Genomic DNA, 12,593 nt, shown 5'->3' with positions numbered 1-12,593 from the left:
AACGTTCGGGGAAGCTTCCTAGGACCTCAAAACGTCAACATCTGTCGAAAACTCGATTTTCGAAAAACGGGGTGAAACCAATAACTTCGGGAAAAGCTAAAAATAAACGGGAAGTTGAAAAAAAGTAAATAGAATGATTTTTCGCGGATTACAGCTATTTGTTTATTAGCACTTGAGGAGAACCACGTTTTTTTTTCATTAAAAATTATTATTTCGTAAAATATTGGTTGTAGCGATATCGGGTTTGGCTCATTTTGTTCCTTATTAAAATTCTCTAAATTTCATACGCAGCATATCTCGAGTACTTTTGCGTAGTTTCTGAGATATTTTAATGCAAAGCTACTTGCAAAATGGCTATTTTTTAAACAATTTAATTTTCGCGATTTTTTTTTTTGTGAAAATGATCTACATATTTTTTTTGAGTGTTTAAAAAAGAAATTAGAAAAACGGTTGACCTTAAAGGCCATCCCTGCAACTTCCCGCTAATTTCATACTTAACCGCTTAAAATTGCATTTATTACGTTTTTGAGCTCTTCGAGCTCTCAAATATAATTTTCGTATTATTTTGAGCTCTCCGAGCTCCAACGTCTGGTAGAAATTTACTCAAACACTATTTTTTGAATTTTTAAACCGCAATAACTTTTGAGTAAATAAACCGATTATCACGCGATTGGTACCAATCTAATGCCACGTGGCATTAGACGTAGTTTTTCAAGATCCATAAAGAATTTCCAAGTTTAAATTGATCAAACTAGGAATGTCAAAGTAATTTCAAAAAATCACTTCTTTCGAATTTCTATCGACAACGATAACTCACGAACAAATCGACCGATTTTGAGCGAGCTAGCGGCGATCGACGTGATTATTTGATGTTAAGAGCTGATTAAATTTTGGAATCAATCGGCGAAGCCGTTTAAAAGTTATTCCAAAAAAACCACATTTAAAAAATTTTTTTTTCGTAGTTTTTTTAAGATTTCTCAAAATATATCGGTCCATAGTGTATATAATATCTAAGTTTGGTCAAGCCGTTTCGAATGACACCAACCGCGTTGAAATCGGTCAAGCCGTTTAAAAGTTATACGAGGATTACACACACACACACACACACACACACACACACACACTCGGGGCAGAAGAGATACTGCTACCGGGCGCGTCTCCCCGAGCGGATGGGAGAACGCTCGCTGTCCTTGGATGACACTTAATCTCTTAGTTGATGAGGTACAGCGGGTAGGAGCCAAGCAAAATAACCAAACAAAATACGCTCCCGTGGACAAAACTCCCCTTTAATGGGTTGGTCGCACTAACTGACCTAACAAGACGATCGTTCTCTGCTGTGACCCACTGGGAGTGACCGGAACCTGTATCGTAGTTTCCGACGATGCAGGCCACGGCTGATGTGAGCTTGCTCTACCGAGGTGTAAGTTGCAGCAGTGGATCAGGAGCCAGCCACTTCGGGCCTTGATCAGGAAGTACGCAGTGAGTGTTAGAGATCGGAATCTTCACCGCTCCGAGCGAGTCTAGTCCGTCCGTGTATTCCGGGACTGGCTAAGTGTCGGCTAGGCCTCAGGGAACTGGGGTAGGAGTACTATCTCCGAGGGTACACCCGTTCCTAGTTATGGCAACCCGCTCCACTCCGTACGATGCGCTGGTAAATTAAAAAGTATGAGTAATGCACAGGAAACAAACAAGAGTGAAAACGGGCCTCATGCCCAGCAAGACGCACTGCTACTTAGTGCAAAGATGAAGAGGACAGATGCGCTGGCACATCTGGAGAAGCTAGTCTGTGGACTGCAGGACTTTCTCCAAACCAAGCAAAATGTCCACAAGGAGATCAAGTCGAAGTCGACGAACATCTGCAGTGCCCTGAGAAGGTTCAAAAAACTGGACCAAGAATGGCAGGAAATCCAACAACAACACGGTAATATCGTGATGAAGACGAGTGTGACAGCGGTTCCACCAGCAAAAGCCGACACGTTTGTCGAGGAGATGGACACAGGTGGCGAGGGTGACGTCGAGTCAGTTGTCGGAGACGGAGAGGAAACTGGAACTGAAATCAGGCCTGGGAAAAGGAAAGAACGAAATTCCCCAGACTCAATGACCAGCCGTACTAAGAAGAAGAAGGACCTTAAACCAAGTCCCCCGAAAACGCGGTAACACAGAACGGCGGAAAAAGGAGGTGAATGAATGGCAAAAAGTCCAGTCAAGGAAGTCCAAGAGAGCAAGCAGTAGAAAAGCTCCAGAAGCAACCGCCGGAAGAGTCCAGGCCAGAGCCTAATCGGAAAGAACCGCGCAAACGGATTAGGCCGGACGCACTGATCATCCGCCCCGCAGAGACGGCAAAGTATGCTGAAATTCTGAAGCGAATAAAGCAGGACGTCCCTGACGAACAGGTCCGTACTACAGTGGATAAGATCCAAAGAACTAGGACCGGGAGCTTGCTGATTACGCTTTCGAGGAAGAGCGCTGACCGAGGCCAAGCCTTACAGAAGACCATCGCGGACATCCTCCAAGAAGACGCGAAGGTAATCTGCAAGGGCCACAGGAAGACGTCGAAATCCGAGATCTTGACGGTACCACAACCAAGGAGGATATTCAGGCTGCATTGCAAACGGAAATCGGAGAAACCTGCGAGATACCACTAGGGACAATTAAGATTCATAAGGCCTACAGAGGTACTCAGACAGCTGTTGTGACACTACCAGCAGCTGCAGCGCGCAAGATATTGGCAGGAAGCGGTAAAGTCCGGATCGGCTGGACCAACTGCCGAATCAGAGCTACGAGGAGACCAATCCAATGTTTCAAGTGCTGGCACTTTGGACATCTTGGATCCCAGTGCAAGAGCAATGTGGATCGGTCTAAGCTATGTATTAGGTGCGGACAAGAGGGACACAAGATTGCTGAATGCAAAAACCCAGCAAAATGTGTATTATGCGCGGATCAAAGTGCGGAGAATTCGGCTCATCATGCCGGCGCATCCAGGTGCCCAGTATTTAAAGAGGCACTCCAGAAGATAACAAACAAACAGACATGAAGATATTGCAGCTAAACCTAAACCATTGCGAAGCTGCACATGATCTGCTTATGCAAACAGCAAGAGAACTAGAGTTAGACTTAGTAATGATAGCAGAGCCATATAGATACCTGAATACCCAGCCTTGGGAATCTGACAGCACCACCAAGGCTGTCATCTGGTCTTGTGGTAAGCATCCCTTCCAGAGTGTAGTTAACAATGATAATGCCGGCTTTGTAGCAGCAACAGTTAACGGCATCCGTTTCTACAGCTGTTATGCACCACCTAGCCTATCCATTGTTGAATTCACTGAATTCTTGGACAAACTGACCGAGGACGCCAAGCAGCATTATCCGGTCGCGATTGCCGGTGACTTCAACTCCTGGGCAGTAGACTGGGGCAGCAAGCAGACAAATGCGCGAGGAAAAGCACTCCTAGAAGCTTTCTCTACACTAGATGTAGTCCAGCTCAACAGTGGTGATACGCCAACCTATACTAAAGGGGAAGCAAGCTCTATTGTAGATCTCACTTTCGTCAGCAGCAGCCTCATCAGTGGGAAATACGACTGGAAGGTGATGGATATCTACACAGCCAGCGACCACAAGGCAATTCTCTGGGAAATATTACATGACCGGAATACAAGAAGACCAATCAAGTCACTCAATACCATTGGATGGAAAGTGAAGTCTTTTGACACAAGCACATTGATAATAGCCCTGAATAGTGAACCGATTACTACTGGACCCGCAGAAGAAATGACCAAGGACCTGATGAAAAGAGTTGTCCAGGCCTGTGACGCAAGTATGGTCCGGAAATGCAGCATAAGCCAACGCCCGGCAGTACACTGGTGGAACGACCACATCAGCGTTCTTCGGAAAGAGTGTCTAAAGCAAAGGAGAATATCCCAGCGTGGCTATCGACGACCTAACTCTGCGGAGCTGGTCGCAGAGTACAAAAAAGCCCGTCGATTACTGAACAAAGCCATCAAGGATAGTAAGAGGCAATGCTGGAAAGAGCTCATCAACGAGGTGGACAAAGACCTGTGGGGTAGGCCGTACAAGGTGGTCATGAATCACCTAAAAGTCAAACAAATGCCGGCACCCACATGCCCACAACTTCTGCAGAGAATCGTTACCGCGCTGTTTCCGCAGCAACGCGAGCTTCACTACCAGCTAGCTCAAGGAGAACTGGAGGACATTCCAACTGTCACGGAAGAAGAACTGACGGAGGCTTGCCACCGCGTAGGGAATAATAAAGCACCGGGATTAGACGGAATCCCTAACATTGCCTTAAAAACAGCTATAAAGGCAGCACCGGCATTATTCCTGGATGTTTACAACACCTGCCTCAAAGAAGGGATTTTTCCTCGAAAGTGGAAACAGCAACGGTTAGTGCTGCTTCCTAAAGGGAAAAAGCCACCGGATGAACCGTCATCTTACCGCCCACTTTGCATGCTAGATACAGCGGGTAAGATATTCGAACGCATAATTCACCAGAGAATTGAAGCAGTAGTCGACCCACTCCTGGCAGACAATCAGTATGGATTCCGGAAAGGACGATCAACCCTGGACGCAATCAAACTGGTTGTTGATACGGCCAAGGAAGCAATCGCAGGAACCAGATGGAAGGGTGGAACGAAGAAGTATTGCCTGGTGGCGACCCTAGACATCAGAAATGCCTTCAACTCCGCCAATTGGGAATGCATCATGCAGGCCCTCCAAGAGAAGAATGTACCAGAATACCTTCTTAAGATCGTAGCAAGCTACTTTGAAAACAGGGTCCTGAAGTATGACACGAAGAACGGTCCAAGGGAGTATGCTATTTCTGGAGGTGTACCACAAGGTTCAGTTCTAGGCCCGCTCCTGTGGAATATTATGTATGACGGCCTATTAAGACTAACTCTGCCAAGAAACGTCAAACTCGTAGCATATGCAGACGACGTAGCCGTAGTGATCGTTGCCAAACATCTTGACGAGATAAACCATGTGTTCGATCTCACTTTCGAGCGCGTTAACCGGTGGATGGACGCAGTGAACCTGCAACTGGCGCAACACAAAACTGAGGCAGTGCTTATTACCAGCAGGAAAGTGGTAGAGACAATTAAGCTGAAAGTCGCCGAACAAGAAATCACATCACAACCTTATATTCGATATTTAGGAGTGATGCTTGATGCCCGACTCAACTTTAAGCAGCAGGTAGAACACGTCAGTGCCAAGGCGTCAGCAGTGGGAACAAGTCTAGCACGACTGATGCCGAACATCGGAGGGCCAAAGCAGAGCAGAAGGGTACTGTTATCATCTGTAGTCACATCGGTGCTTACATATGGTATATCTATTTGGACCAACGCTCTCGAGATGCAAGAATCATGGAGGAAGGCTGGACCAGTATACCGACGGTGTGCCTTAAGAGTCGCCAGCGCCTTCCGCACAATATCCGAGAAAGCAGTGTGCGTTATTTCCGGAACTCTGCCTCTCAGAGTCCTCGCTGAGGAAAGACGGAACCTTTATCATCGTAAAAGGTCAACTACACTAAGCGCTGAAGAGCTCAGAACTGAAGAACGGCAAAACAGCTTCGACCGATGGCAGCTCCAGTGGGACGCTGCAGAAAAAGGAAGATGGACGTATCGTCTTATACCGAGGATCGACGACTGGCTGAACCGGAGTCATGGAGAGGTTAACTACTACCTTACGCAGATGTTGTCAGGACACGGCTGCTTCCGAGCCTATCTTCACCGCTTTAAGCACGACGATTCTCCGGAGTGCCCATCCTGCCCAGGTGTCGCTGAAGACGTGGAGCACGTGATCTTTGCATGTCCTCGTTTTAACCAACAGCGCGATGAATTAGAGAAGATTCTAAAAAAGAGAATTCAACCGGAGACAATAGTAGAAGAAATGCTGTCATCAGAAGCTGTCTGGAACGCCACGAGCACCTTTGCCACTGAAGTGCTTACAGAGTTGCGGTCCATCGAGAGAAAAAGAGCAGAAAACAGAAACTAGAAGGGAGATAGAAATAAAAAACATCTTAGCCACCAGAAGGAAGAGCGGCAGCTAATTCCTCCCCCCGCGAAGAAATGCCTTACGGCGGTACCATGGGGGATCAGAGGATAGAAGAGAAAGGGGTTTAGGGTTTAGTGGGTAGGGGCGTTAGTGTCGAGTTAGTATGACGCTGCGTCGAGTCGCCACATATCCAGGCCAAACAGCTATGCCTAGAATCCGTAAAAAGGATTCCCCACAAAAAAAACACACACACACACACACACACACACACACACACTCGGGGCAGAAGAGATACTGCTACCGGGCGCGTCTCCCCGAGCGGATGGGAGAACGCTCGCTGTCCTTGGATGACACTTAATCTCTTAGTTGATGAGGTACAGCGGGTAGGAGCCAAGCAAAATAACCAAACAAAATAAGCTCCCGTGGACAAAACTCCCCTTTAATGGGTTGGTCACACTAACTGACCTAGCAAGACGATTGGTTCCTGCTGTAACTCACTGGGAGTGTCCGGGACCTGTATCGTAGTTTCCGACGATGCAGGCCACGGCTGATGTGAGCTTGCTCTGCCGAGGTGAAAGTTGCAGCAGTGGATCAGGAGCCAGCCACTTTGGGCCTTGATCAGGAAGTACGCAGTGAGTGTTAGAGATCGGAATCTTCACCGCTCCGAGCGAGTCTAGTCCGTCCGTGTATTCCGGGACTGGCTAAGTGTCGGCTAGGCCTCAGGGAACTGGGGTAGGAGTACTATCTCCGAGGGTACACCCGTTCCTAGTTATGACAACCCGCTCCACTCCGTACGATGCGCTGGTAAATCAAAAAAGTATGAGTACGTTACAGGAAACAAACATGAATAGAAACGGGCTTCATGCTCAACAAGCAGCGATTGAAGCAAGCGCTGACATGAAGAGAACGCAAGCGTTGGAGCGCCTTGAGAAGCTGACCATTGAGCTGCAAGAGTTTGTCCAAACTAAGGTCAATATCCACAAGGAGATAAAGACCAAGACAACCGGTGTGGTCAATGCTCTTGGAAGATTCAAGAAACTGGACGAGGAGTGGCGCTCATCATTGCACCGCACCCCTTGTGCTACATCGGAGAGAAACAGTCAAGTGGTTGTTGAAGAAGCGATGGACACTGGAGCCGAGGGTGACGGAGAGTCAGTCGCTGAAGAAGAAAGTGAAACTATCACAACGGCAGAGACTGAATCCTTTGACCAAGACGGCCGCATCCTGAGGAAGTTGAAAAGAAAAATTCGTTCTCCCGAAGGCGGAGCTTTTCATACTCCCAAGAAGCTGAAAGACGTTGGACCTGGTCATCCCATCAAGAAGCAGGAAGTGGTTAAGGATCTTCCACAAAACTCTTGTGAACAGAACAAGAAGCCAGGCTGGGAAAAGGTGCAGTCCAGAAAGGACAAGAAGAAGGAGCGCAAGAAACTGCTCCCAGAAAAACCTCTGGTGCCTCCACCGAAGCCGAACCAGAAGCCAAGAAGAATAGCAACGAGACCGGAGGCACTTATTATCCGTCCAGCGAACAAAGATAAGTATTCTGAAATACTTACACGGATCAAGGCGGACGTTCGCCCAGATCAGGTCCGCAACACAGTCGAGAAGATACGCAGGACCGCGACAGGGAACATTCTCATCACGCTGTCGAAAGGCAGTAGTGATAGAGGTAAAGACCTGCAGAAGACTATCGCGGGAATACTTAAGGAGGACGCAAATGTCATTAGTACAGGACCTGAAGAAGACCTGGAAATTCGCGATATTGACGATACTACAACTAAAGATGACATTCTAACAGCTTTACAAGAGGCAGCTGGAAACGATTGTGGTATAACAGTAGAGGCCATTAAAATTCGTAAGGTCTTACGTAGCAGAACACAAATTGCGTCGGTGACTCTGGCAGCAACGGTAGCGCAGAAAGTGGTAGGAGAACACGGTAAGATTAGGATCGGCTGGACCAATTGTCGTATTAGAATAGTACTAAGACCAGTCCGATGTTATAAATGCTGGCATTTTGGACACCGTGCGGTTCAGTGCACAAGTAAAGTTGACCGCTCCAAACTTTGCATTAAATGTGGAGAAGAGGGACACAAAATCGCCGAATGTAATAAGCCTGCTAAATGCGCACTGTGTGCGGATCAATCCGGTACAGAGAATAACGCCCATCATGCCGGCACAAGCAGATGCCCAGTATACCAAGAGGCACTCAAGAAGATAACTGATAAACGAAAATGAGAATACTGCAGCTAAACATCAATCACTGTGAAGCGGCACATGATTTGCTCATGCAGACAGTACGTGAACAGAAGCTTGACCTTGTGCTTATATCGGAACCGTATAAACACCTCGGCGGCCAACCATGGGAAACTGACTGCACCAAAAAAGCTGTCATATGGTCCTGTCGCAAGCTCCCCTTCCAGAGTGTCGTTAACAATGGCAGCGCCGGCTTTGTAGCAGCATCGGTAGATGGCATCCGCTTTTACAGCTGCTACACACCACCTAGCCTCACTATTGTTGAATTCATGGACTTTCTGGATCGACTGACGGAGGACGCGAAGCAGTACTACCCAGTGGCAATAGCTGGAGACTTCAACGCCTGGGCAGTGGAATGGGGCAGCAAACACACCAACGCTCGAGGTAAAGAACTACTGGAAGCTTTTTCTACGTTAGATGTAGTATTGTTAAACAGCGGCGATGCGCCGACGTACACTAAAGGAGACGCAAGTTCTATTGTGGATCTTACTTTTGTCAGCAGCAGCCTCATCAGAGGAAACTACGACTGGAAGGTGATGGAGATCTACACGGCCAGCGATCACAATGCGATTCTCTGGGAAGTATCAAAGGACCAGAATCCTAGAAGACCGGCTAAGAAACTTGACATCGTTGGGTGGAAGGTGAAATCCTTTGACCCAGGTGCTCTAGTAGCTGCCCTAAATAGTGAACCGCTCACTACTGGATCTGCAGAAGAAATGACCAAGGACTTGATGAAGAGAGTGACCCAGGCTTGCGACACCTGCATGCCTCGTAAACGGGGCATGAACCAAAGACCTTCGGTGCACTGGTGGAACGAACACATCAGCTTCCTACGGAAAGAGTGTCTCAAGAAAAGAAGAATATCTCAGCGTGGTTATCGGCGGCCTGACTCAGCGGAACTAGTCGCAGAATACAAGAAAGCTCGTCGAGACTTAAACAAAGCCATCAAGGATAGCAAGACGAACTGCTGGAAAGACCTAATCAACGAGGTGGACAAAGACTTGTGGGGCAGACCTTACAAGGTAGTCATGGCAAACTTGAAATACCAGCCAATGCCGTCTCCTACGTGTCCTCAACTCCTACAGAAGATCGTGACTGCACTGTTTCCACGACAGCGCGTTTTCAACTACCTGTTGACACAAGACGAACTGAATGATATCCCACCTGTGACGAAAGAAGAACTGATGGAAGCTTGTAACCGCGTCGGGAATAATAAAGCGCCGGGATTGGACGGAATCCCTAATATTGCCTTGAAAACATCTATTAAAGCAACGCCAGCGTTATTCCTCGATGTCTACAACATCTGCTTGAAGGAAGGGATTTTTCCTCGGAAGTGGAAACAACAACGGCTGGTACTACTTCCTAAAGGAAAAAAGCCACCGGAAGAACCGTCATCTTATCGTCCACTCTGCATGTTGGATACAGCCGGTAAGATACTCGAACGTATAATCCACCAAAGGATAGAAGCAGTTGTCGATCCACTATTAGCAGACAATCAGTACGGATTTCGAAAAGGACGATCAACCCTGGACGCAATCAACCTGGTTGTCGGTATAGCCAAAGACGCAATCACCGGTACCAGATGGAAGGGTGGAACGAAGAAATATTGTCTGGTGGCAACCCTAGACATCAAAAATGCCTTCAACTCCGCCAACTGGGATCGCATCATGCAAGCTCTTCAAGAGATGAACGTACCAGGATATCTACGAAGGATAGTCGCTAGCTACTTCACGAATAGAGTCCTTAGATATGACACGAAGAATGGTCCAAAGGAGTATGATGTTACTGGAGGCGTCCCGCAGGGTTCTGTTCTCGGTCCACTTCTCTGGAATATCATGTACAACGGATTGCTGAGACTGAAACTACCAAGAAATGTCAAACTGGTAGCGTACGCGGACGACGTAGCCGTAGTAATCGTCGCCAAGCATATTGATGAGATAAATCATATGTTCACGATCACCTTTGAGCGAATTAACCAGTGGATGGACACAGTAAACCTACAACTGGCTAAACAGAAGACCGAGGCTGTACTTATCACTAGCAGAAAAGTGGTGGAAACGATCAATTTAAACGTCGGAGACCAAGAAATCACATCCCAACCATTCATTCGATATCTGGGAGTAATGCTCGATTCCCGACTTAACTTCAAACAACAAGTTGAACACGTGACCGCCAAAGCATCAGCAGTAGTGGCTAACCTAGTACGATTGATGCCCAACATCGGTGGCCCGAAGCAGACAAGGAGGTTATTGCTATCATCAGTAGTTACATCGGTCCTCACGTATGGGATATCCATTTGGTCCGACGCACTTGAGACCCAAGAATCATGGAGGAAAGCATGTCCGGTTTACCGACTGAGCGCGCTAAGAGTAGCCAGCGCCTTCCGAACAATATCAGAGGAAGCAGTGTGCGTCATTTCTGGAACTCTGCCGCTTAGAGTCTTAGCTAAAGAAAGACGGGCCCTTTACCATCGAAAGAGGTCAACTACACTGAGCGCTGAAGAACTAAGAACAGAAGAACGGCAGCACAGCATCTCGCGATGGCAACTTGAGTGGGACGCCGCAGCAAAAGGAAGATGGACACACCGCCTCATACCAAAGATCGACGTTTGGCTGAGCCGAAACCATGGTGAAGTCAACTATTACCTAACGCAGATGTTGTCAGGACATGGGTGCTTTCGAGAGTATCTGCACCGCTTTAAGCACGACGATTCTCCGGAGTGCCCGTCTTGTCCAGGGGTTATTGAGGACGCAAGGCACGTTTTCTTTGTGTGTCCACGTTTCGATCCTCAGCGTGAGGAGTTAGAGAGGATCCTGAACTGGAGAATCCAACCAGAGACAATAGTAGATGCAATGTTGTCGAATCAAACTGCTTGGAACGCTACAAGCACTTTTGCCACAGAAGTGCTTACAGAGCTGCGTTCCATTGAAAGCAAAAGAGCAAATGACAGAAACTAGAAGGAAGGAAAAATAACACCTTAGCCACCAGAAGGAATAGCGGTAGCTGGATCCTCCCCTCACGAAGTAATGCCTGACGGCGGTTTCCATGAGGGATTAGAGGAAAGAAGAAAAGGGGTTTAGGGTTTAGTGGGTAGGGGCGTTAGGGTCGAGTTTTAGTATGACACTGCGTCGAGTCGCCACATATCCAGGCCAAACAACTATGCCTGGAATCCGTAAAGGGATTCCCCCCCCTAAGAGAGAAAAAAAAAAAAAAAAAAAAAAAAAAAAAAACACACACACACACACACACATACAGACATAGTGACAACCTCGCGGAAATAGTCAGGGAAGCTTCCTAGGACCTCAAAACGTCAACATCCGTTGGAAACTCGATTTTCGACAAACGGGGAAAAACCAATAACTTCCCGAATTTTGAAAATTTTCAATTTTCTTAGCGGGAAGTTAAAAATTGCAATTTACCCCATTTGCATTGGAAGTCGCAAACAAACCATCTAATATTTCTCTGCTAACTGAACTAGATCCGAAGAAACTTTTGTGACGATTTTTGCGATGATGTCCAACAGTTAGCGCGCGCGTGTGTGTGTGTGTGTGTGTGTGTGTGTGTGTGTGTGTGTGTGTGTGTGTGTGTGTGTGTGTTTGTTCGAAGAACCTTATGATTGAAATTTCTAAATAAAGTTGTTTCTTTGTTATATCTTCTTGTCTCTTCGTTAATCAATACTAGTCACTAATAAGTTATTTTTTCCAAGAAATGACATTGAATGTTAGAAACAGATAACAATCGGTTGACTTGTTCAAGAGTTATAAACGAAAAAAAAAAAATAATTTTAAGAAGTGACTTACTCTCGACCATCCTTGCAACGTCCTGGAATTGGTTTATTTTTTCAAAAAACAGTTTTTTTGAAAATTAAAAATTGTAATATCGTGGAACAAATTCCATAAGGGCGTATACCGGTAAAAGTACCGGTAAAAAGGTGTGAGGGTGGATAAAATTTTTTTTTAGGACGACACATTTTGTTCGAAATATGCAGCAATGGAAGAAAATACTATTTTCCGCCTCTTAGTCTAGTCGAGAAGTGAGTTTCTTGAGAAAAATCTTACCAACACTCTTAAAAATATGGCGATTGTTGCATTGGATTCAGGATTTAATTCTGAGAAATGCGTATTTTTTAATTTCACCGCTATTAAAAATTTCATTTGTTATAAACAAAAAACGAAGAGACAAAAAGGGAGTATCCGTTTTTTAGCAATAACTTTAAAAATATTAAAGATATCTGAAACATGAAAAAAGATCCAAAAAGAGGAGAAAATTTAAGTAAAAAAATGTATCGACTCCCGGAGTTGCAGCTCCATTATTTATAATTTTAATTTAACGTT

This window comes from Cotesia glomerata, linkage group LG9 (genome assembly GCF_020080835.1).
Source record: "Cotesia glomerata isolate CgM1 linkage group LG9, MPM_Cglom_v2.3, whole genome shotgun sequence".
Taxonomy (NCBI): domain Eukaryota; kingdom Metazoa; phylum Arthropoda; class Insecta; order Hymenoptera; family Braconidae; genus Cotesia; species Cotesia glomerata.
The sequence above is the reverse complement of the archived record's forward strand: the minus strand, read 5'-3'. Positions refer to the sequence as shown.